Source organism: Heterocephalus glaber, unplaced genomic scaffold (genome assembly GCF_053883595.1).
Source record: "Heterocephalus glaber isolate CG9 unplaced genomic scaffold, H.glaber_assembly_v1.0 deba00001586, whole genome shotgun sequence".
In the NCBI taxonomy this organism is placed as follows: Eukaryota; Metazoa; Chordata; class Mammalia; order Rodentia; family Bathyergidae; genus Heterocephalus; species Heterocephalus glaber.
Window position 1 is genome coordinate 6,231,107 of NW_028258364.1, and position 26,619 is coordinate 6,257,725.

A 26,619-nucleotide genomic window follows, 5' to 3' on the forward strand; every position below is an offset into this window, starting at 1 on the left:
GGGTTTCACAGAATTCTCTCACCTTTTCAACTGGCTTCATTTCTACCTCATCTCAAGTCAAATAGCATTGTTCAGGGAAATTTTTAGATATATTGACTATTAATAAACTTTTTAAAAGTCAAGAAACTATAAAGATAAATAATATTTTCTGTAAATCTAACATAAACTTATTTAGAGTTAAAACCTAACATCCCTAGACTTAAGGGTATTCATAATCTTTAATGTGTCTGTACATTAAGATCCTTGGAATATTAATGATTGATTAGTATGGGCCACCCACAATACAGTAGGAAATGTTTATCAATATACAGTATGGGCATATTACTTTTCCATAAGAAAACTTGAATTTCAAAGCACATCAAGTTTCAAGGGCTTCAGGTAAGGGAGTATAGTACTATAAATATATATGAGTCTACATCTATATATACTCGAAAAAATTACTATGACATTAAATTTTAAAAACATTTTAAATTTTAAGTTATGACATAATCCCAGTAAGAACAAAAATGTGTGTGTACATACAGAGTGGTTTTACATACAGGAATGAAAATAATACAATTAGCAATATATACCATTTCATTGTATGTTCTATTTCATATTGTTGTAGAAGTCAGCATCTTCATATGTATGTACATAAAGTTTTCTTGAGCAGTGGTGTTATGCAGGGAAGGCATATGACAGGAAGATGTTACATAATATTCTTTCACTATGAGTAATACTATTTTTAATCTGCTACCATTAGTGAAAAATTTAGTGAGAACTGTATAAGGCAGATGTTGAAATATACTTATGTATTATTTGATTATTTCATTTAGTATCCCATTAAATTCTTGGAAATTTAATTTAATATACATTTTACCCTCTGAATTTTAAAAAGATGATTTAAAAACACAGGATCTCACACATGGTAAAAATTTCCATTTTTAACTACACAATATTATAAAACTGCTTAATCATTTTATGCTACATTAAAAAGATGTGCAGCTTTAAGTTCAATATATTGTATATGTATATTTAGTAAAACTTATGTATGAAGAAGTGTAATGCATACAGAGGAGCACTGATAAGAGGAGTCATGTGTCTGAGGCCTGGGGAGGGAAGTGCTGACTCATTGGCTCTGTCTATTGCCAGGGTGTGAATTCTTCCACCCTACCTGATTTTTAAACTGTGGACATGGTACCTGATAACAGGGTTGCAATAAGATGTGGGCAGTTTTTATCAAGATCCAGTGCAAGTCAGCTCTAAAACTTATCTACAGAAACTTTGATAACCCCAAATACAATAGAGCTAACTTTAAAGAAGAAATACAAATGCCTGTGCTGAAATACCTTGGACATATTCATTAAATTGAAAAAAAAAATGTACATCACAATAAAGGAATACAATAAAGGAAGTCTAAATTCATTATATTTTATAATATAGAAATAAAAATTTCAGACAAGAATTTTTATAAACAAAGAGGTGCCTTATGGAATATCATTACATTGGTTTGAAAATTTAAAATAGCAATGCAACAATCAGGAATTGTAAGAAGTGAGTAACACAATACAGTACAACACAATACAGTACAACTCAGGCCACAGATTCAGAGAAAGAGCAATCAGGTAGGCATCCATCCTTCCTTCCTTCCTTCCTTCCTTCCTTCCTTCCTTTCTTCCTCTCTTTTTGATTTTGTGAGACAGGGTCTTGTTATACAATTCATCCTGGCCTTGAACTCATTATGTAGGCCAGGCTGGCCTCGAACTCACTGTAATCCTCCTGCCTCAGCCTCCTGAGTGCTGGGATTACAGGTGTGCACCACCACGCCTGGCATCATTTAAAAAGCATTGTTTTGGAGTGCCAGTTTTTAGGCTACTTCTCATAAAGCTCTGAAAAAATGTTAGGTTCTCCATAATAAACATCAGGAGATTTATTATAGTAGAGTAATAGAGAAGAAATGTTTCAGGCTGCCCTACAACTGCCTCCAAGCACCAAGGAGCAGAGCTGCCCCCCACCCCCAGTGCCTAGGAGGTGAGCCTCTTGGGCTACTGTATCACTGCCCCTGTGCACCGAGGAGCAGAGTCCCCTAGCACCAAGAAGGTGAGCTGCCCAGGTGGCAACAGCACCCCACTACTACCACAGCTGTGCCAAGCCACTACCTGGATGCACATAACAGAGTTGCAGGGGTCATAAAGGACATTGTTCTGAGATCCAGAATATAGAGAAGTGAACAACAGAAAGAGGGCCTCTCTGAGACTCCTTAATGAAAATTGAAGCCCACTGGAAAAGTGAAGAAAATCTCTGCAATAAAGGCACACCAGACCACCTTAGTTGGGGGAGCAGTGGTGTGGACCAGATCAGCTTGGCTGCAAGCAGATTCCAGCCAGGCTCTGCCCCAAACCAAGAGGCTGAGCACATCAGCACAAGCCAAGGGCCTGCCTGGAAAAGAAGTGCACAGGCACACAATCAACAGCCAGAGGTCCACCCCAATACCATCAGTAAGTGTGCAAGACCCTAGCCAGAAGCTTGCTCACACAAGAGGAACTGAGGTGCACAGCCCCCAGCCAAAGGCCCTCCCAAAAAACAAGTACATAGGGACCCTAGCCAGAGGAACACCTAGATACCATTCCAAGTGTGCACAGGCCCCAGTCAGAAGCCTGCTCAGACAATAGGTCTGCTCAAGGATCCAGAAGGCAAGCTATCTGAACCCAGGAACTAGTGTACTGGCGAGCAGCAGAGAAAAGGCCACTCGGTGGTTTGCTGAGAATTTAAGACCACTGAGTGAGCAAAAAGTTGCCTCAACAAAGGCACAGCAGGCTGCATCTGTTGAAATGAGAAGACATGTAAACAAGTCTCAAAATGAGACTTCCAGATCACCTAAGGCAAGCCCAAAGGGAAATGAGATGGAACAATCTGATACTCAACAACCTGGACTCCCTGAACTGGTAACAAAAGAGGATCTGGAAAAACTGAAATCAGAAATAATTTCTCACATAACAGCAGAGATTGTGCCTATAGGGCAAGATGTGATTAATAAGTCTAGAGCAGGCAAAATTTAAAAAAAACAGAGGATCTGAGGAACATGATGGATTCCCAGCATAGGAAACAAATGGAATCCATAAAACAGCTGCAAAGAGATTTCCAGGAGATTAAAAACTTCATTGAAAGTCTATGCAGCAGAATGAGCCAATGTGAGGACAGAATTTCAGATTAAAAGATAAGATTGCAATTAGTGACCAAGAAAAGAAAAATTTATTTAAAATAGTAAGGGACCATGAGAAATCCACCCAGCAGCTGCTAGATGATGCAAAGAAAAATAACATAAGACTGATCAGAGTCAAGGAAGAAATAAGAGAGAGTGTGGACAATGTAAAAAAAAACTGTTCACAGAAGTGATGGCAGGGGAAAATAACTTGACATACAGATAAATGAGGCATATAGGGAAGAAAACCCTACACATAGGCATATAATTGTTAAGATTCCAGAAACCAAACAGAAGAACAAAATTCTACAAGCACCTAGAGAAAAGAAACAAATCACATACAAAGGAAAGCCCATCAAAATCACAGCAGACTTCTCAGCACAAACCCAGAAGGCAAGAAGAACATGGAGTGATTTATTTCAAGCCATAAAGGAAAAGAACCTCCAAACCAGATTGATGTACCCTGAAAAACTATCTTTCAAAATTGATGGAGAAATAAGATACTTTCATGACAAAGAGGACCTCAGGAACTTCATGAATACAAAATCAGCACTCCAAAAAGTTTTAGACAATATGCTAGGAAAAGACAACAAAGATCACAACCCCAGGAAGCCCAGAAGAATGAATCCATTAGCAATGATAAGAAATTAAATGCAAAGGAGGAAGATCCAACACAAAGAAAAAGTCATGACAAGGATAAGTCAATACGTTTCAGTTATAACCATCAATGTTAATGGTCTCAATTCACCAATCAAAAAAAAATAGATGGCAGAATGGGTCAAGAAGCAAGATCCAACAATATACTGCATACAAGAATCACAATAAATTCAAAGAGAAACTCATAGACTGAAAGTTAAAAGGTGGACAACAATACTCCACACAAGAGGAACCCCCGAAAAAGCAGGAGTAGCTATTGCTTTTGCAGATCAAGTGGATTTCAAACCAACACTGATTAAGAGAGACAAAGAAGGACAATACGTCCTTGTAAAGGGAACAATCCATGAGGAAGGGAAGACAATTGTAAATATATATGTACCAAACACAAGAGTGCCCAACTATATAAAACAAATACTAACAGACAGGAAAAATCAAATAAGCATTAATACAATATTAGTGGGGGACCTCAATACCCCACTGTCACAAATAGATAGATCAACTAGATAAAAAATAAACAACAAAATACTAGAACTCAATCGAACTCTTGAACAAATGAACTTAACAGATGTTTACAGAGTGTTCCACCCCACAAAATCAGAATACACATTCTTTTCAGCTGCACACAAGTCATTCTCCAAAATAGACAACATACTCACTCAGAGAACATATTTAAGTAAGTGTAGAGGAACTGAAGTTATTCCCTGTATATTATCAGACCTTAGTGCAATGAAATTGGAGATCAATAGCAAAAGAAACTGCAAGAATTTCATAAACACATGCAAACTGAACAACACACTTCTGAATAACCAATGGGTCACAGAGGAAATTAAAAAGAAACCAGACAGTTCCTACAGTTAAATGACAATGACAATATAACATATTGGAATCTACAGGACACAATGAAAGAAGTCTTATGAGGGAAATTCATAGAAGTGAATACTCACATTAGGAAAACAGAGCGAGCTCAATTACACAACCTGATGCTAAAATTCAAGCTTCCAGAAAAACAAGAGCAGCACAAACCCAAAGCTCATACAAGGGAGGAAATTATAAAGATCAGAGGAGAAATCAATGCAATGGAGGCTAAGAGAAAAAGAAGAGAACAATAGAAAAAAATCAATGAAGCCAAGAGTTGGTTCTTCAAAAGAATAAACAAAATTGACAAACCCTTAGCCAACCTTATCAGAAAAAGGAAAAAAAAAGTCCAAATCCATGCAATTAGGAAAGAAAAGGGTGAAATTACAATGGACCCAGCAGATATCCAGAGGATCATCAATACCGACTTCAAGAACCTATACACCAATGAGGTGGAAAATACAAAAGAAATGGACAGATTCCTAGATACATGTGAATTATCAAATTTGAATGAAGATGATCTAAAAATTCTAAACAACCCAACATCAATCAATGAAATTGAAAACATAATTAAAAATTTACCATTTAAGAAAAGCCCAGACCCTGATGAATTCTACAAGACATTTAGAGAGGAACTGCTGCCACTACTGTTTAGACTAGTCAATGAAATTGAAAGGGAAGCAATACTCCCGAATTCATTCCTGGAAGCAAGCATCACCTTGATCCCCAAAACAGAGAAAGACCCAACCAAAAAAGAGAACTATAGGCCAAACTCACTAATGAACATAGATGCAAAAAGCCTTAATAAGATACTGTCAAAAAAGAATACAGAAGATCATCAAGAAGTTCATACATGCTGACCAAGTGGGATTCATCCCAGGGATGCAGGGATGGTTCAACATACGCAAATCAATCAGTGTAATACACCATATTAATAGAACCAAGGAGAAAAACCATATGATCATCTCAATAGATGCAAAAAAAGCATTTGACAAAATCCAACATGCATTTAAGATAAAAACTCTCCAAAAAATTGGAATAGATGGTCTCTTCCTCAATCTGATAAAAGCCATCTATAAAACAACCAACAGCCAATATCAAACTAAATGGTCAAAAACTGAAATCCTTCACACTAAAATTAGGAATAAGACAAAGATGTCCACTATCACCACTCCTGTTCAATATAGTTTTGGAAACATCAGGCATGGCAATTAGACAAGAGAAAGAAATCAAAGGAATAAAGATAGGAAATGAAGAAGTCAAGTTGTCACTATTTGCAGATGGCAAGATACTCCATATAGAAGACCCCACAAACTCCACCAAAAGTCTTCTAAAATTAATAGCCAAATTCAGTAAAATAGCTGGATACAAGGTCAACACACAAAAATCAATAGCTTTTCTGTACAAGAACAACAGACTCACTGAGAAAAAATGGGCAAATAATTCTTTTCACAATAGCATCCAAAAAACTGAAATACTTAGGAATCAACCTAATGAAAGAAATCAAAGACCTCTTGTCTAAAAACTATAGCACTCTGAAAAGAGAGATTGAAGATAATATCAGAAATGGAAAGACATCCCTTGTTCATGGGTAGGAAGAATCAACATAGTGAAAATGGCCATACTTCCAAAACTGCTATATAGATTCAATGCAATCCCAATTGAAAGCCCAGCAGTGTACCTCACAGACATGGCAAAAACAATCCAAAATTCATTTGGAACAAGAGACCTAGAATAGCAAAAGGCTATAATGACAAGGTAGGGGGTATCGCACTTGAAACTATACTACAAAGCTACTGTGATAAAAACAGCATGGTACTGGCAAAGAAACAGGCCTGATGAGGAGTGGAACAGATTAGAAGATGCAGAAACAACTCCAGACACACTCAGCGATGATCTTTGACAAAGGAGCACCCTCAGTGGAGGAAAGATAGCCACTTTAACAAATGGGGCTGGAAAAATTGGGATTCAAGGTGCCAAAGATTAAAACTAGACCTATATCTCTCACCATGCACTAAACTAAAATCAAAATGGAATAAAGATCTAAATATTAAAACAGAAATGCTGAACTGACTGGAACAGAGGTTAGGTAGAACTCTTGAAGACATTGGTGTAGGAAAAGATTTTATGAACAAAACCTCAGTTACCCGTGAACTAGCACAAACAATCAACAAGTGGGATCTCTTAAGCTTCACAGCAAGCGAAACTACAGTGTGAAGAGACAACCTACAATGTGGGAAAAAAATCTTCACCTGCTGCTCCTCAGGCAAAGATCTACTATCTAAAATCTATAAAGACCATAAAAAAATCAGACCCCCCAAATTTAAAGACCCAATCCAAAAATGGACATCTGAAATGAACAGACATTTCTCAAAGAAGTAGAAATAGCAAATAAACATATGAAAAAATGTTCAAGATCACTGGTCATTCAAGAGATGCAAATGAAAACAAAGCTGAGATTCCACCTCACTCCAGAAAGAATGGCTGCTATCATGAAATCAACCAATAACAAATGCTGGCAGGGCTGTGGGGAAAGAGGAACCCTGCTCCACTTTTGGTGGGAGTGTAGACTGGTACAACCACTGTGGAAATCAGTATGGAGATAGCTCAAAGAACTAGGACTGGAAGTCCCATTTGACCCAGCTATCCCCCTGCTGGATATCTTCCCCAAAGAATTAAAAGTTTAGCTCAGTGGTTCTGCTGCCTGGTAATTTAGCTCAGAGGGTTCCCTGCCTGCCTCACAAGCACAAGGTCCCAAGTTCAATCCCTGGTACCAAAAAAAGAATTAAAAGAATCATACTACAGTGGTATATGTGCACCCATATTCATAGCAGCACAGTTTCTAATAGCTAAAACTTGGAAGAAACCCAATTGCCCATCAAATGGAGACTGGATAAAGAAAATGTGGTTTTTCAAAAATAAAATGGAGTACTACTCAGCCATAAAAATGAGAAATTAGAGATATTTATCGCTAAATGCATGCACAGGCAATACTCTTAAGTGAAATAAATAGGACACACATGTGTAAATACCAAACAGTTTCTCTAGTGTGAGAAACTGAAAGTATAAATAATGACTAAAATGTATAATAGATAATGTGAAATAGGAAGAAAAGGGGCAAAAGGGAAGGAGAAGTGGGAGGGGTAGGGGAAAGGAAAGAAGGGAATGGAATTAATAGGAAAAAATGGAAACAAAGTCTTTGTAAATAGGGAGGGATGGAGGGGTTGAAGGGAGGGCAGGGAAATGGGGAAAAAGAAGAACCAAGAAAGATTATGTAAAGGTGCAAGTTGCCAATGATGAATGTCATTATACTATATACCTAAAATGTACCAATAAAGTTAATTTTATTTTTTTATTTCTTTTTTTTTTTTCTTAAATTCTTTTATTGGTATATTTTAGGTATACAATATCTTTACGTTTATCATTGGGTGCTTGTACCTGCACATGATGTATCTTGGTTCTTATTTTTTCCCCATTACCTATGCGCCCTTCACCCCTCCACACTTCCCTATTTACATACTTCATTTCCATTTTTTTTCTTTTCTCATAAATTTTCCTTCCCATTCTTTCCTTTCCCCATCTCCTCCCAATAAAGTTAATTTAAAAAAAAAAAAAAGAAATGCTGACGGGCACATAATCTATTTAAGGTAAAGATGGAGTTGCTTAGATCTTCAAAATAATGTAGGTAGAGTTGTGACTTTTAGAATTCGCATGTGTTTTTAAAGGAATCGGTATATAAGTTTTAATCAGATCCATAAAACATAATGCTCTTATTCCAAAATTATTAAATGATAGAATTAGTGTGTATAGTAATTTAGATATGAAATATACTAAGGAATAGTTACACAACAAAAGTTGCCTTTAGGTGTCAGCCTGCCTGGGCCAGGTATCCCCAGACAGTTAGTGAAATATCATCCTGGATGTTTCTGCAATGAATTTCTGGATGACATTTGAATCTATATTTTGTATAAGTCAGTATTTTTCCATAAATCAGTATTTTGAATAAAGCAGATTGACCCCCTAAATGAGTTGAAGGACAAATTAGTATAAAAGGATTGAATAATGAGGAATTCTTTCTGCTGTACTGTTTTCTACCAGAGACATTGGTTTTTCCTCCCTTTAGACCTGGCTGAAAGATTGGTTCTTCTGGAGCCTGGAGTCTTCAGGTCTTCAGAACTACACCATCAGCTTGTGGACTTCAGGTTGAGAATTATCACCTTATCAGCAAAGGCTTCATAGAAAATAGGGCTTTTAAGTCCCTGAAAGGCCTAGAGGAAAACACAGATTGTGCTTTTCCTGAGTCACAGGACAATTCCTATGTTGGTCTTTGACTGTGTCACTACTGTGCCACTATTTGACTCTTTTTTCTCTGGATAACATGATTAATAATTAAATATTAATAATAATTAACTAATTGTGTTTGAAGAAAATCAATGCAAAATATTAAAATAAAGATGAAATCTAAAGTTCTTCCTATGACTTTCAAAGGCCTCCAAGATCAACCTTCCACCGTCTTTAGCTCTTTACTTCATGTGTTCTTCTTATCATCCTCCTGTTCTTTCCACTCCAGCTCGATGGGTGTCCTTATTCCCTGAGCCTAAGGGATATGCTGCTGCTTCAGGATCTTGGCATATTACCAACTATCCATAGGTCAGATATTTGACCTTTCCATAGATAACCACAAAAGAAACCCTCGTGGATGTTTCTTTAAGCTATTATTCAAATGTCCCTGTTTCAGTAAGGCCTGGCCCTGAATCCTCTTTTAAATATTACAATAGATTAACTAGGAGCCAGCCTGTTTCATTTCTCTTTTTTCTCCCATTAAGTTTATTGGTACATTTTAGGTATAAAATACAGTTACATTCATCATTGGGATCTTGTACCATTACATGAGTCTCTTGGTTCTTATTTTTTCCCCATTCCCCTGCCCTCCCTTCACCTCCTCCACCCTTCCCTATTTGCAAAGACCTTGTTTCCATTTTTTTCCTTTTCTCATATTTATTCTTTTCCCTTCTTTCCTATCCCCTACCCCTTCCACTTCCCCTGCTCCTTTAAACCTTTTCTTCCTATTACACGATATCAATTATATATTTTTTAAATTACAATATCAAGATCTAGGAGACATTACCACAGATTTTACAGAATTTAAAAGGATATAGAAAGCATATTACAAAAATGTTTTTTGAAATAAATTTGACAACTTCTAAGAAGTACCTTGGAAGACAAATTAATGAAACTAACTCTGGAGGAAATAGAAAATTTGAATAGCACCTATTAAAGAAAGTATATTCCTAGCTTGAAAACCTACCTATATGACAACAGCAGGCTCATATACATTTTAATTGATAAATTATATCAAACAATTAAAGCAGAAAAAAGAAGGAACACTTCTTCCCTCATTTTAGGAAATCAACATTGTACTAATCCTAAAACTGGATAAAGATAATAGGAGAAAAAAGTATGAACATAGATAGAAATTTGTTTAACAAAACAAACTATCAGAAGTCAGATTTGGCAGGATGTAGAAAGTGGTTTTGTCATAGGGATGGCAGTGTTGGTTCAGCATTGGAGGATCCACCCCCAAAAGTCATCATTTGAACAGAGGAAAGGAAAAAGCCTTATGATCCTGTCACTAGTTGGAGAAAAAGTATTGGACTAAATTCTACAGCTGTTCATGGTAAAAGCTATGAGGAGACTAGAAGTAGAACAGAACCTTCTCAACAGATTAAAAACATGTACCCCATACTTCCAGCGAGAACGCCTTATATGAATGGAGAAGATACAATGCTTTCTCCTTAAGGTGGGGAACAAGGGCAGATATGCTTACTCTTTATCTGTCCATTAAACTTTGAAACCTAGGCCCAACCAAAATAGTCTGGCAATAAAATGACACAATTAGGATAGGATTGGCAAGGTAGCAAAATCTTTATATGTAGATGAAATGATCATCTACAGAGAAAATACTAAGACATCTCTAGGAGCCCCTAGAACTAGTATTTGAATTTAGCAGGATTAGAAAACACAAGGTATATATAAAAATTCAGGTCTGTGTATACTTGCTATAAATGAAGAACTAGATATTGAAATTTTAAAGTTATGTAGGAGTACAAAGGACCTAGAAAAGCCAAAAACAAAAACAAAAACAGTGTTGGAAGACATTTAGCACCCAATTTTAGGACATCTTCTAAAGCTACAGTAATCAAGGCAGTGTTGGTGTAAGGAAAGACATATAGATCATTGGAATAAAACAGAGAATCTAGAAATAGAAGCATACATATATGGTCCACTGACTTTTGAAAGATTATTTAACATTAGCATTTTACAGAATATAAACTCAATTCAAGAGCCGAGGAAGAGATAGTGTTTTCAGCAAACGGCACTAGAACACCTGGTATCTGTATATAAAAAATTAACCTCAACCCTTTATTTCCATACATGAAAATAACTTGAAGGGATCTATGAACATAAATATGAAAGCCTAAAAGTATAAAACTTTAAGAAGAAATTATAAGGGAAAATGTTTATGAATTCAGGGTAGGCAAGAGCTACCTAAGATACAGAAAACATGATGTATAAAAGAAAAAAATTGATAAATGGGGCTGCATCAAAATTTGGAACTTTAAATGACATCATTAAAATGAAAAGTAGTCCTTAAACAGACCGTATTTATGACCAGAATATATAAAGAACTCTTACAGTTCATTAATAGACAACTCAATTAAAAAGCAGACATAAGAAGATGATAAATAACCAGTATAGCACAAGGAAAGGTGTACAACTCTAGAATCAGAAAAATACTAATCAGTACAATAACAAGATTGAATTATGCACTCATTAGGGAGATGAAGTTAAAAGTTTTAAAAGCCTTGTCATGACTTTTTCTTTTTGTTGGATTCTCCCCCTATGCATTTAATTTGTCACACCCAATGGATTCATTCTGCTGGGTTTCCTGGGGTTGTTATCCTCATTGTCTTTTCCTAGGATATTGTCTAAAATTTTTGGAGTGCCATTTTAGTATTCATGAAGTTCCTGAGGTGCTCTTTATCATGAAAGTATCTTATTTCTCCATCAGTTTTGAAAGAGTTTTGCAGAGTACATCAATCTGGGTTGGAGGCTATTTTCCTTTGGGGCTTGAAATACTTCACTCCAAGCTCTTCTTGCCTTGAGAAGTCTGCTGTGATTCTAATGGGCTTTCCTTTGTATGTGATTTGTTTCTTTTCTCTCACTGCTTGTAGAATTTTGTTCTTCCTGTTGGATTTCTGGAATCCTAACTATGATATGCCTATGTGTAGATTTTTTTTGATCAAGGCTATTTGGATTCCTATATCCCTCACTTATCTGTGTTTCAAGTTCTTTTCCCCTGCTTGGAAAGTTTTCTGCCATCACTTCTGTGAACAGTTTTTTTATGTCATCTGCACGCTCTCCTCTCTCTTCATTGACTCCAATCATTCTTATGTTATTCTTCTTTGCATTGTCTAGCAGCTGCTAGATTGATTTGTCATGTTCCCTTACAATTTTGAAGCAATTTTTCTTTTCCTAGTCACTAATTGCAATCTTATCTTCTATATCTGAAATTCTATCCTCACATTGGTTCATTCTGCTGCACAGACTTTAGATGGAGTTTGTTTGGTTTTTTTTTTGATACCGGAGATCGAACTCAGGTCCTTGTGCTTGCGCAACAGTTGGTGAAACCACTGAGCTAAATCCCCAGCCCTAACATCTTTCTCTTCTTCTTTTTTTTTTTTTTTTTTTTTTTTGGTACCAGGGATTGAACTCGGGACCTTGTGCTCTCACAGCAGGTGCCAGAACCACTGAGCTAAATCCTTGGCCCTCAATGGAGTTTTTAATCTCCTGGAAATCTGTTTGCATCATGTTCCTCAGATCCTTTATTTTTTTAATGTGTCCTCTCTAGATTTATTAATCATGTCTTGCACCATGAGCACAATGTTTGCTGTTATCTGAGTAATTATTTCTGATTTCATTTTTCCCAGATCCTCTTTTATTGCCAGTTCAGAGAGTCCAGGTGGTTAAGTATCAGACTGTTCCATCTCATTTCCCTTTGGAGTTGCTATAGGTGATCCAGAAGTCTATTTTTGAGGCTTGTTCACATGTCTTCTCATTTCCACAGTTGGCGGGGGTACTTCTGGCACCCACATGGCTCAGCTTCTCTGCCCTAGGAGCATGGGATGGCGGCAGGGGAGCTTCCTTCCAGTATAGCCTGTTTCATTTCAATCTACCACTTATACTTTCCATTATTTTAAGTGCTCTGTTTTTCTCTTCAACAATTATCAGATTTTTATAAAACTGTATATTGAAAAAAATATATATGTACGCATATATTCCATTTTGTCCCTCCTTCACTTAACTATATCTCCCTAATACCAGGGAGTATACTAGTTTCCTTTCATTGCCAATAATGGTGCCTGACACACTTAGAAGTGTTTAATAAATATGAAATGAATGAGTCCTCCCTCTGGTAGATGTGCATTATGTTGAAAGAAATGATAGGCCAAATCTTTCAGTATGTAAATGCATAAGTAAACTGTAGTACATTCATATAAAGGAATTATATTCAGTGCTAAAAAATACTGAGCTATCAGCAATGAAAAGAAACAAAGGAAACTTCAATCCCTATAAGTTAAAAAAAAAATCTGAAAATGCTACATACTATATGAACACAATCATATAATATTCCCATAAAGGGGAAAAAAAACATAAGAATATACCAGGGGTTAAATGGGATATAGTGATAAGTAGGCAAAGCACAGAGAATATTTTTAGGACACAACAATTCTGTATAGTAGCATAAGAGGGATACATGTCATCGTAAATAGTGTGATCCAAAAATACAGTGAACGTTTAAATTATGTTTTAAAAATATTACAGTGAAGATGCATTGCATTAGTTCCCTTTAAGATATTCCTCCTTGCCTGAAACACACTTATCCCATCATTCTTTCTGGAATGTCTGGAAGTTCTGGAAGTCCTCTTTCATGAATGTCTCCGATGGCTGCCTCAATGTCGTGAATTAGTTCCGAACATTTATATTTCATTATCATCTTGGCGTTGAGGAAGAGTCAGAAATTGCAGGTTGTCATAGTTGAAGAAAGTGGCTGAGGACACACCTCGGTATTTTTATGAGCCCATCTTTCTGTTCGATGGCACTTGGAAGCAGCTTTCACCAGGCTTTGCTCACACCTCATAAAGTATTTAGGAAAGAGCACTTCCAGAATTGCTTCAGAAAGTAGCAAAGAGGTTAGGATAAGTGGGTTAGAAGCAAAGGAAAATTGTCTTTTACTGTAATTTTTTTAAATTTAAAAATTCACTCTATATTTTGATCACATCCTATAAATAAAATTAGATAACTAAAATGTACAGTTTAAACAAGATGTTTGTCTTTTCTTTACAACTACATTATCTTTAAAAATCTGTAAGAATTTGGTGGTTTATAAAAGCAGAAATAAATTTTTCTCAGTTCAGTAAAATATTTATACAGCTTTGAGCATCCCTAATCTGAAAATCTGAGACCCAAAACTTTTGGGGCACCATTATAATGCTCAAAAGATTTTAGATTTAAGAGCATTCTGGTTTATATCCCTATGTAAAACTTATGCAAATATTCCAAAGATCTGAAAAATCTTCAAAATCTGAAATTATTCTGGACCTCAGCCATTTGGATAGTGTATAATCAAGCTGTAGAATTTTTTTAAAAATTAACAGAAATTACTGGCGTAATTGAATGAATGCAAACAGCATCCATTTTTATTGTTTTAGTCGCTTTCTTGTCTCTGAGACACAAAACCTGACAGCTGCAATTTAAAGAAGGAGAAGAGAGGTTTATTTAGTAACCAGTTTGTAACTCCCAGGCAGGAAGAGGATGGCAGAAGGGTCAGGTGGAAGAGAGCTGCTCACACCATGGCAGTCCAGAAGCATAGAGAAAGGAGGAGCTGGGAAGGAGATACCAACCTGGACGACACCTACCCCCCATTTCCGGCTTCCTGTAACTAGGCCTCACCTCACAACAGCACCGAACACCCTCAAAAGCCCTGCCTTGACCACATGAGAGTTTTGGGGGGACATTCCAGATCCAAACCACAGTATCCATATATTCCCTATTAAAAATGTATAGTGGACGGGGGGAGGATTTAGCTCAATGGTTCCAACGCCTGCTTTTCAAGTGCAAGGTCCTGAGTTTGATCCCTGGTACCAAAAAAAAAAAAAAAAAAAGTACAGTGGGCATCTTCTGTAGCTATACTGTTGCTAGATAATACACTAAAATTGAAGAAAATAATATGAACTCTTGCCATAAAGAAGACATAATTTGGCTGCTTGATAGAGGCACTTTGAAAGGATTAGTGGCAACACATATGGTAATAAAGATAAAACAAGTGTTAAGTGTTAAATGAGCATTGTTGCTATTGTGTAACTTTAAATATTGAAAAAAGAGTCTCTTCCTACATGCCTTGCTTTAAGTCCTTGAGAAAATTGACCCCACCATTTAGATAAAGTGCCAGCCTTTTATTTGGAAGACAAGAGCGCAGAAAAGTATGATTTTAAAAATAGGAGAGTTTAGTAAGAAAATATGAAACTGTGATCTGAAGCATCACTATAGTAGCTGCTTCTTCAAGGCAGTCCTTGAAGACTGCAGACTGCCAGTACATTTGTTCAACAGCACAGCACAAGTAGCATCCCTACAAGGCTTCTGAGATAGAGCTACCCTGCAGCAGGCTCTATAGGGAATAGAAGAAACGTACAATTTATTTCCTGTTTCCCATTGGTCAAGATTCACCTCATAAGGAGCCATCCTCCCACATTCCTGGGCTGAATCTTTTTGCCTATCAGAGCTAGCTCAATTCCTACTATCCCAAACTCCTAGGAATGTACTTCAACCATACCTTCAAGAAATGGATGCCTAGCAGGGCATGGTGGAGCAGGTTTGTAATCCCAGTGCTCAGGAGGCTGAGGCAGGATGATGAGGGTGAGTTCGAGGCCAGCCTGGGCTATATAGTGAGTTTAAGACCAGGCTGAGCTACACAGAGAGAGCTTGTGTCAAACAACAAAAATAACAACAACCAAAATAATAATACAAAAGAAACGGATGTCTAGGTGTGGCTTTCCAACTAAGAGAAAAAGGAATAAAAATGTCCCATCTTTCCTGTATTCAATTTTGTAAACTTTTAGTTTTTACAGATCATTTAAAGAAAATGAGTTTTGGAAACTATTCTTTTTTGTTAAAGTCTGCCATCAAGCGGCCACTTTGAAAAATACATTTTTGAACAGATTTTTCTTAAGCATTTAAATCTTGCTAGACGGTTATACAATGTGCAATGTGAAACTTCAACATTGCCCTAATTTAATCAATGTAAACACTCCATTTTTACTAATACTGTTGTCATACAAGGTATACCAGATAAGTCATTTATCCCTCACTAGTGCCCTTCAAGATAGAAACACAAAAAATCTCTATGTTCTGTAAGTAAGATGTCCCTCAATTCTCACAGAGTACTGACTCAGTCCCTTGACAGGAATCTTAGATTCCAGATTGATCTCTACTGTCAACTAGTTATATCTTCATAGTATCATATGACTATGATATGATAGAGTTGGATTTTAAACCCAGTCCAATAAGACACTGAGACTACATACATTAGGACTTAAACATTTTCCATACTTTGATGTTGATTGGTATTTTTGTATATTAAAGATATTTGTCAAATAACTAAAAATATATAAACTTCACTTTGTGCTAAGTTGATATAAAAAGAATAAAGTAAGTTCTCACCTTAAATGTGTTCCGTTCCAGAATGTTCATAAGTCAGATTTGTTTGCAAGTTCAACAAAGTGAGTCTTATACACCTTTGACACAAATATACAATTTAAAGCATAAAAAACCACACACACAAATACTGTAATTGAACATTTTTTACTTTTACAGTTACCTTAAAATGGTGGTGCAGTACAGTACAATAAATGGTATTTAGAGGATTGTATGGAATGAAATGAGAAGAAAGTTATGAACTGGAGGAGGAAGGTTAGGGGGAGATGGTAGAGCCATGTGTATCATCTTTTCACCTTGGTCCAAAGTCAATCATTTTCACTTTTGTTCCCATGGTTATTGCTTTGGGCCTCCTAGCAAACCCCTCCACATCACCACTACTTTTTCTCTCACTTCTGGACATCCTGGGCTCTGATTGAGCACTGCCCTACTGTAAATGATCACACCTTACAGTCAGCACACAACGGCACCACTGTGACAGTGTCCGGCAGACACTAAGCTACCTCCATGATTTGTTCATAATTCTACAAATGTTCATAATTCGATGTCCATTTGTATCTGTGAAAGTTCACAACTCGAATGTTGGGAAGTCTAGCACTTACTGCAGTAGAACTGGTATTACTATAGTGTTAACAGTGAAAGGACAAATACTATCATCTTAAAATTTTCAAGGACTTTTAAAAAATCTTGCAAGCAAACTACAACAAAATAAAAAACAATACCTACTGTAAATGTGTAACAATAAATATTTATAATGTGCTTGAGTCCTGAATACAGTGGACTCTAGACACTGTATCGGTTCCTGAGGGCTGGTTTTAACTCAAGTTGGTTGTAAGTCAATACAGCTGTGATGTGGATGTTTACCTGGTTACACACTATTGATAACAAGAGGCAGATGACTCTTCCATTGACCTAATTAACCCAAGTTGTTTGTCTGACCAGTCATAACTTGAGTTTCCACTGTATGTACTGAAATGAGGTGAGAGATTATTATCACTATATAAAGTAGTATTATTAGTTTTATGTAATGGCATTTTGTAGTGATAAATTATGCTTAAGGATAATTACTAGTTGTTAAAAATCATACTTTGGTCCCAAAGTATAAGCTGAAGGCAGAATGCTAAAATTGCTGTGCTTGGGATTTAAGTTGATGTGGTGCTAAAGAGACTCATACCCGCTGTTTGTCCCTCTGCTTTCATTCAGTATTCACTGCAATGTGCTGTGACTGTCTCCATCCATTGGGAAACAGAGCTTCACAGCTTCAGGGAGAGAATGCTTTGGGAAATTCAGGGAGGGAGAAATTTAGTAATAATATACCTCATAATCATTCACTTATGAAGCTAACTTCCTAGGAGAGCAGACAGTGTATCCACATGTAAGCAAATAAGTGCCATAGCCAGGTAGTAACTGCAGCACTGAAAAAGAATGCAAGCAAAATAATAGTGAATCACTATTTGGGAGGCAAGACTAAACATGAAAATTAGGTAGAGGATTTCTGAGAAAAGCGGGCATCTAGCCAAAGGCTTAAATGGTAAGAATGAATGAAGCATACCAACACCAGAGGGAGAGATTGAGCCAGAGAGAAAGTGAAAAGATTCCAGGGGAAGATCTATCTGGAAAAATTTGGCTTTTAAAAAAGCAGAATAATTGGATGAAAGAATCAAGAGAGGGAGAAGTTAGTTTGATATGAAACTTTTCTGTTTCTTTTAAAATTATGAAATATTTGTGTTTTATTGGTCACTTGATAAATTATTTTAAGAATTTTGGTGCTTAAAAATTACACTGGACTATTATTTATTAAAGATGATGTAGAATCGTGTATCACAAATTACTTCTCAAACTTAAAAGTACTAGTATTCCATAAAAATACAATTTCTTATTTAGGAGAGACTGATAATTCAGGGGGCTGAGGGATCTGTTTTTCTAACAAACTCCTACTTGAAGCTAATGCTGCTATTTTGTGAACCAGCTTGATAACCAATAAGTAGAGTGCAGTGTTTCTTAATCTTTTATGTGCACATGTTAAAAGTGAAGATTTGATTCTCTGAGATGCAGACATATATTTTAGCCACAATTTCAGGTATTTCTGATGGGAATAGCATATAAATTGATGTAGAAATCCTGGGATAGAAAAAAATTACTAATATTCAAATTTGCCTTTTCTCTAACTCTCTAATTTTCATTGTCACACAAATTGATAGTAAATGTGGAAAAAATCATTGGTCCTTAGAGTGAATGTTCATCAGGATAAAGTTTATTGAAAATTTCATCAATAAATATTGTGGTGGGTGGCTCTTCCAGAAACTACAATATAGAGACAAATATCCCCAAAGTACTTCAGAGTTGATAGGGACATACATTATCAAAGCAGACTCATGAGCTACACTAAATGTATACAGGTTACATAGTATGCTTCCTAAACTTGAGTATTCTCATCGATAAAATTGAGATTATCCATATTCCACAAATTTAAATGATCTAAGAAAATTAATCAGCCTTATATACAGTACATAAAGAAAATGAAAAGTATTGAATCTTTGGATATTGGTTATTCGAAGACACTAAAAATTATTGTTAAATTTGTTAAATGAGATAATAGCATACCAGACAGTAAATATAAGTGACCATTATGAATTAAACATACTTGTTGACTATTTATAAATGAAAAGACATATCTGTCACCTCAAGGTACCTTCCACATGGGTAAAGAGAAACACCTAAATCTAGCCAACTCTAGTCACCACTTACAGGCTGAAATGTGTTCCCTCAAAATTCATACGTGGTGTGGCCAAAAAATATGATAAATGTTTATAGTTTTAAAATGTGTCACAGTAAAGACATATTGCCATTTATCTTCCTCAGAATACTCCCTTCTGTTTCATGCACAGGTATGCTATCATTTTTGCCACTTTCTGAAGCAGTTTTGGAAGTCTTTCGTGTCTTTACTTGTACTGTTATAGCTGCCTAGATGTCCCAAATCCATTCAGAATTCCTGATCATTTTGACTTTGGCAAAGAAACAAGTTACCCGGTGCTAGATCAAGTGAATAAACTGGATAAGGACACACCACAAATATTTTTATGAGCCTCTGTTTCCATTGGGTAGCACTTAGCACCTGCATTCATTGTATTTTTTATCACATAGCATACAAATATAAAAGTGGACTTCCAGAAATGGTTCAGAAAGTGGCAAGAATGATGAGATAATTATGTTAGAGGCAAATTGAAGTATTTAGAAGGGGATTAATGGTAATATGGCTTTTATTGTAATTTTTAAAAATTTAAACACTTACCATATGATCTTGATCCCTACTTGTATGTTGAAGCCTTAAGGGCCAATGGAATTGCATTTGGAGATACTGCTTTTAGAAGGCAACTAAAGTTGAATGAGCTCATAACAGTGGAACTTACTCCCATAGAGTGCTATCCCTGTAAGAATAAGAAGATTCCCCCTGCTCCTCCACCTGCATATATCAAATAAGGGACATAAGAGAACCTAAAAAGAAAGTACATAGTTACAAGGCTGGGAAAAAAGCCTCAGCTGGAACAAAATCTGGCAACACCTTCATTTTGGAGTTCCCAGGCTCTAGAACCATGAGAAATAAATTTATCTTGTCCAACACCTAGTCTACAGTATTTTGTAATGGTACAAAGATTGAAAAACATGTGAAGTTCACAATCTAGAGGCACAAGCTCACTATAAGAATGAGATCTAATTAGAGGATTATATAAAATTGTATATATAGATACAGACATATCGATAGATATCATACTAAAAAATTGAAGAGATGGAGCAAACATCAGAATCAGACTCAGACATGGCAAGAATATTGACATTAGCAGATTGAGGATTTATTTAATTTTATTTTAAAAATTAATTTTATTGGTACATTTTAGGTATACATTATAATGACATTCATCATTGAAAATTTGCACCTTTACATAATTCATCTTGGTTCTTATTTTTTCCCCATTCCCTTCCCCTCCTTTCAACCCATCAGCCCCTCCTTATCTACAAAGACATGGTTTCCATTTTTTCTTTTTCTCATATTAATTCAATTCCCTTGCTTCTTTTCCCCTACCCCTCCCATTTCCCCTTCCCCTTTGAACATTTTCTTCCTATTTCATATTACCTATTATACCTTTTAGTCTTTATTTAACCATTCCGTTTCTTACACTAGAGAAACCTTTCCATATTCACACATGTGTGTCCTATTTATTTCACTTAAGAATATCGCCTCAATGTGCATCCATTTAGCTATAAATGTCTCTAGTTTCTCATTCTTTATGGCTGAGTAGTACTCCATTTTTAAAAACCCCACATTTTCTTTATCCAGTCTCCAGTTGATGGACAATTAATTGCTTTGCTTCCAAGTTTTAGTTATCAAGAATTGTGCTGCTATGAAAATGGGTGCACATATATCACTGTGGTATGATAGTTTTAATTCTTTGGGGAAGATACCCAGCAGCAGAATAACTGGGTCAAATGGTACTTCCAATCCTAGTTCTTTGAGGGACCTCCATACTGATTTCCACAGTGGTTGCACCAGTCTGTACTCCCACCACCAGTGGAGCAGGGTTCCTCTTTCCCCACAGCCCCATAAGCATTTGTTATTGGTTGATTTCATGATACCAGTCATTCTTTCTGGAATGAGGTGGAATTTCAGCATTGTTTTCATTTGCATCTCTTGAATGACCAGTGATGTTGAACATTTTTTCAAATGTTTATTTTCTATTTCTACTTCTTTGTCTGAGAAATGTCTGTTCATTTCAGATGCCCATTTCTTGGATTGAGTCTTTAAATTGGGGAGGTCTGATTTTTTTAAGTTCTTTATAGATTCGAGATAGTAGACCTTTGTCTGAGAAATAGCAGGTGAAAATTTTTTCCCACATTGTAGGTTGTCTCTTCACACTGTTAGTGGTTTCTCTTGCTGTGCAGAAGCTTTTTAATAAGAAGAGATCCCACTTGTTGATTTTTGTGCTAGTTCACGGGCAACTGAGGTTTTGTTCATAAAGTCTTTTCCTACCCCAATATCTTCAAGAGTCCTACCTAACCTCTGTTCCAGCTGATTCAGTGTTTCTGCTATAATATTTAGATCTTTAATCCATTTTTATTTTAGTTTAGTGCATGGTGAGAGATATAGGTCTAGTTTTAATCTTTGGCAAGTTGAAACAAAATTTTTCTAACATAATTTTTTTTTTCCTTAAATTATTTTATTGGTACATTTTAGGTATTCAATATGTTTACATTTATCATTCAGTTCTTTTACTTGTACATGATGTATCTTGGTTCTTATTTTTTCCCCATTACCTGTGCACCCTTCACCCCCTCCACCCTTCCCTATTCACATAGATTTCAAATCTACTGTAATAAAAACAGCATGGTACTGGCAAAGAAACAGACCTGAGGGAGAGACAGCATTACTGTGGATGCTGTGGTGCATGCTGGGCTGAGTGTCATAGCTGCTTTCAGTGTGTGCAACACTCCCGACACCCAGTTTCACGCTGCTCAAGAACCTGGGTTTCTGGATTATGGTAAGATGAGGCAAACTGAAAGATCAGTGACTTCCAGGCTTTTTCAGCTGCAACTAAATTTAGGGACCGTCTTAGGCTTGGCAGACACTGACAAACACAGAGGAAGTTTTGTCCTTTTGTCTCCTTGGAGCTTCTTACCCAGCAGAGAAGAAAGAAACTGAAGAAGTAATTATAGGTACCACTGCTCCCAGTGCAGAGGTAGGGGCTTCCAGGGCACTGTGCCAATGCTCCCAGAGCAGAGGAAGGGGCTTCTGGGTCACTGTACCATTGCTCCCAGCTCAGAGCAGGTGAGCCATGCAAGTGCCAACAGCACCCACCTACCCCCCACCATTGAAATGAGAAGACATGCAAACAAACCTCAAAACCAGACTTCTAGATCACTTACAGCAACCCCAAAGGGAAATGAGATGGAACAATCTGATGCTCAACCACCTGGACTCCCTGAACTGGCAACAAAAGAGGATCTGGAAAAAATGAAATCAGAAATAATTTCTCAGATGACAACAGAGATTGTGCCCATAGTGCAACACATGATTAATGACTATAGAGAAGACACAGATAAAAAAAATAGAGCAGCTGAGGAACATGATGGAATCCCAACATAGGAAACAAAGGGAATCCTTAAAAACAGATGCAAACAGATTTCCAGGAGATTAAAAACTCCAATGAAACTCTACACAGCAGAATGAGATAATGTGAGGACAGAATTTCAGATATAGAAGATAAGATTGCAATTAGTGACCAGGAAAAGAAAAATTGCTTCAAAATTGTAAGGGACCATGAGAAAAAAATCCAGCAGTTGATAGAAGATGCAAAGAAGAACAACATAAGACTAATTGGAGTCAACGAAGACACAGGAAAGAGTGCAGACAACATAAAAAAAAATGTTCACAGAAGTAATGGCAGAAAACTTCCCAAGTAGGGGAAAAGAACTTGACATACAGAAAAGTGAAGCATATAGGACTCCAACTAGCCTTGATCAAAACAAACTACACATAGGCATATAATTGTTAAGATTCCAGGAACCCAATAGAACAAAGTTCTATAACCAGTTAGAGAAAAGAAAGAAATCACATACAAAGAAAAGCCCATCAAAATCACAGCAGACTTCTGAATGCAAACATTCAAGACAAGAAGAGGTTGGAGTCATGTATTCCAAGCCCTAAAGGAAAACAGCCTCCAACCCAGATTGATGTACCCTAAAAAAATTATATTTCAAAATTGATGGAGAAATAAGATACTTTCATGACAAAGAGCATCTTAGGAACTTCATGAATACCAAACCAGCACTGCAAAAATTTTTAGACAATATCCTAGGAAAATACAATGAGGATCACAATCCTAGGAAGCACAGCAGAATGAATAGATCACAACACAAAAACAAATTAAATGTGAAGGGGGAGAATACAAAAAACAGAAAAAGTCATGACAAGGATAAGTCAATACATACCAGTAACAGGCATCAAGGTTAACGGTCTCAATTCACCAATCAAAAGAAATAGACTGGCAGAATGGGTCAAGAAGCAAGATCCAACAATATGCTGCATACAATAAACACACTTAATTGAAAATGAAACTCATACACTGAAAGGTAAAGGGTGGAAAACTATACTCCATGTGACAGGAACCCCCCCAAAATTAGGAGTAGCTATCCTTTTTGCAGATCAAGTGGATTTCAAACCAACACTGATTAAGAGAGACAAAGAAGGACACTACATCCTTGTCAGTGGAACAATCCAACAGGAAGAGATGACAGTCATAAATATATACAAACCAAACGCTAGTGCGCCCAACTATATAAAACAAATACTAATGGACATGAAAAGTCATGTATGCACTATCACAATAGCAGTGGGGGAACTCAATACCCCACTGTCATAAATAGATAGATCAACTAGACAAAAAATAAGTAATGAAATACTAGAACTCATCCGAACTCTTGAACTAATGAATTTAACACATGTTTACAGGGTGTTCCACCCCCACAAAATCAGAATACACATTCTTCTTAGCTGCACATGGGTCATTCTCCAAAATAGACCACATACTCATGCATAGAACATGTTTAAGTAAGTGCAAAAGAACTGAAGTTATCCTCTGCAAGTTATCAGACAATAGTATGATGAAATTGGAGATCAATAGCAAAAGAAACCACAAGAATTTCAAAAACACATGGAAATTGAACAACACACTTCTGAATAACCAATGGGTCACAGAGGAAATTAAAGAAGAAATCAGACAGTTCCTTCAATTAAATGACAATGACAAAAAATATCAGAATATATGGCACACAATGAAAACAGTCCTACAAGGGAAATGCATAGCAGTGAATACTCATATTAGGAAAACAGAGCGAGCTCAATTGAACAACCTGATACTGAACCTCAGCTTCTAGAAAAAGAAGAACAGGACAAACCCAAAGCTCATACAAGGGAGCAAATTATAAAGATCAGAGCACAAATGAATTCAATGGAGATGAAGAGAATGATTCAAAAAATTAATGAAGCCAAGAGTTGGTTCTTTGAAAGAATCAACAAAATTAACAAACCCTTAGCCAACCTTATCAGAAAAAGGAAAGAAAAATCCCAAATCCATGCAATTAGGAATGAAAAGGGTGAAATTACAATGGGCCCAGCAGAAATCCAGAGGATCATCAATACCAACTTCAAAAACCTATAAGCCAAAAAGATGGAAACCACAGAAGAAATGGACAGATTCCTAGATACTTATGAATTACCAAAGTAATTCATAAGTAAACAACTCAATATCAATCAAAGAAATTGAAAACATTATTAAAAATTTGCCAACTAAGAAAAGCTCAGGTCCTGATGGCTTCTCTGCTCAATTTGACAACATTTAGAGAGGAACTACTGCCACTACTGTTTAAACTCTTCAGTGAAACTGAAAGGGAAGCAATAACTCCCAAATTCATTCCTGGAATCAAGCATGACCTTGATCCCCAAATCAGAGAACGACCCAACTGAAAAAGAGAACTATAGGCCAATCTCACTAATGAACATAGATGCAAAAATCCTTAATAAGATACTGACAAATAGAATGCAGATCATCACAAAGATCATACACCCTGACCAAGTGAGATTCATTCCAGGGATGCAGGGATGGTTCAACATACACAAATCAATCAATGTAATACACTTTATCAATAGAGCCAAGAAGAAAAACCATATGATCATCTCAATAGAGGCAGAAAAAGTATTTGAGAAAGTCCAACATACATTTATGTTAAAAACCCTACAAAAAATTGGAATAGATGGCCTCTACCTCAATCTGATAAAAGCTGTCTATGAAAAACTGACAGCCAATATCATACTAAATGTTCAAAAACTGAAATCCTTCACACTAAAATCAGGAACAAGACAAGGATGTCCACTATCACCAATCCTGTTCAATATAGTTTTGGAAACAGCCATAGCAATAGACAATATAAAAAATTAAAGGAATAAAGATAGGAAATGAAGAAGTCAAATTGTCATTATTTGCAGATGACATAATACTCTATATAGAAGGCCCCAAGAACTCCACCAAAAGTCTTCTAGATTTAATAACCAAATTCAGTAAAGTAGCTGGATAAAAAATCAACACACAAAAATCCATAGCTTTCCTCTAAACGAACAACAGACTGACTGAGACAGAAATAGGGCAAACAATTCCTTTCACAATAGCATTCAATAAACTGAAATACCTAGGAATCAACCTAACAAAAATAATCAAAACCTCTTCTCTGAAAATATAGTACTCTGAAAAGAGAGATTAAAAATGATATCAGAAAATGGAAAGACATCCCCTGCTCTTGGGTTGGAAGGATCAACATAGTGAACATTCCCATACTTCCAAAACTGCTATATAGATTCAATGCAATCCCAATTGATATCCCAGCAGTATACTTCATGGACCTTGAGAAAACAATCCAAAACTTTATTTGGAAAAAGAAGAGACCCAGAATAGCAAAAGCAATTCTAGGTTACAGAGATATTTCAGGGGGTATCACAATCCTCAACTTGAAACTATACTACAAAGCTACTGTGATAAAAACAGCATGGTACTGGCAAAGAAACAGACCTGAGGACCATTGGAACAGATTAGAAGAGGCTGAAACAACTCCAGACACACTCAGCCATCTCATCTTTGATAAAGGAGCCAGACACCTTCACTGGAGGAAAGAGACCCTCTTTAATAAATGGTGCTGGAAAAATTGGGTTTCAACTTGCCAAAGATTAAAACTAGACCTACATGTCTCATCATGCACTAAACTAAAATCAAAATGATTTAAAGATCTAAATATTTAAATAGAAACACTGAACTGGCTGGAACAGAGGTTAGGTAGAACTCTTGAAGACATTGGTGTAGGAAAAGATTTTATGAACAAAACCTCAGTTGCCCATGAACTATCACAAACAATCAACAAATGGGATCTCTTCTTATTAAAAAGCTTCTGCACAGCAAGAGAAATCACCAGCAGTGTGAAGAGGCAACCTACAATGTGGAAAAACTTTTCACCTGCTGTTCCTCAGACAAAGGTCTAGCATCTAGAATCTATAAAGAACTTAAAAAAATCAGACCTCCCAAATATAAGGACCCAATCCAAAAATGGGCTTC

At 36.3% G+C, this 26,619-nt stretch overlaps 1 protein-coding gene across 6 annotated transcripts in view; it reads right to left on the reverse strand.

Annotated features, from left to right (window-relative positions):
• The window catches only part of LOC106010261 (N-alpha-acetyltransferase 15, NatA auxiliary subunit-like), a 141,165-nt gene that overhangs the window by 87,952 nt on the left and 26,594 nt on the right, over positions 1-26,619 (reverse strand). For 3 of the 6 annotated variants that reach the window (XR_015443901.1, XR_015443902.1, XM_087193265.1), the window contains one exon: positions 16,555-22,466. The exons of 2 other annotated variants lie outside the window; for them this stretch is intronic. The gene's annotated coding sequence lies outside the window, so the exon portion shown is untranslated. One more of the 6 variants, XM_087193266.1, reaches the window with a different exon arrangement.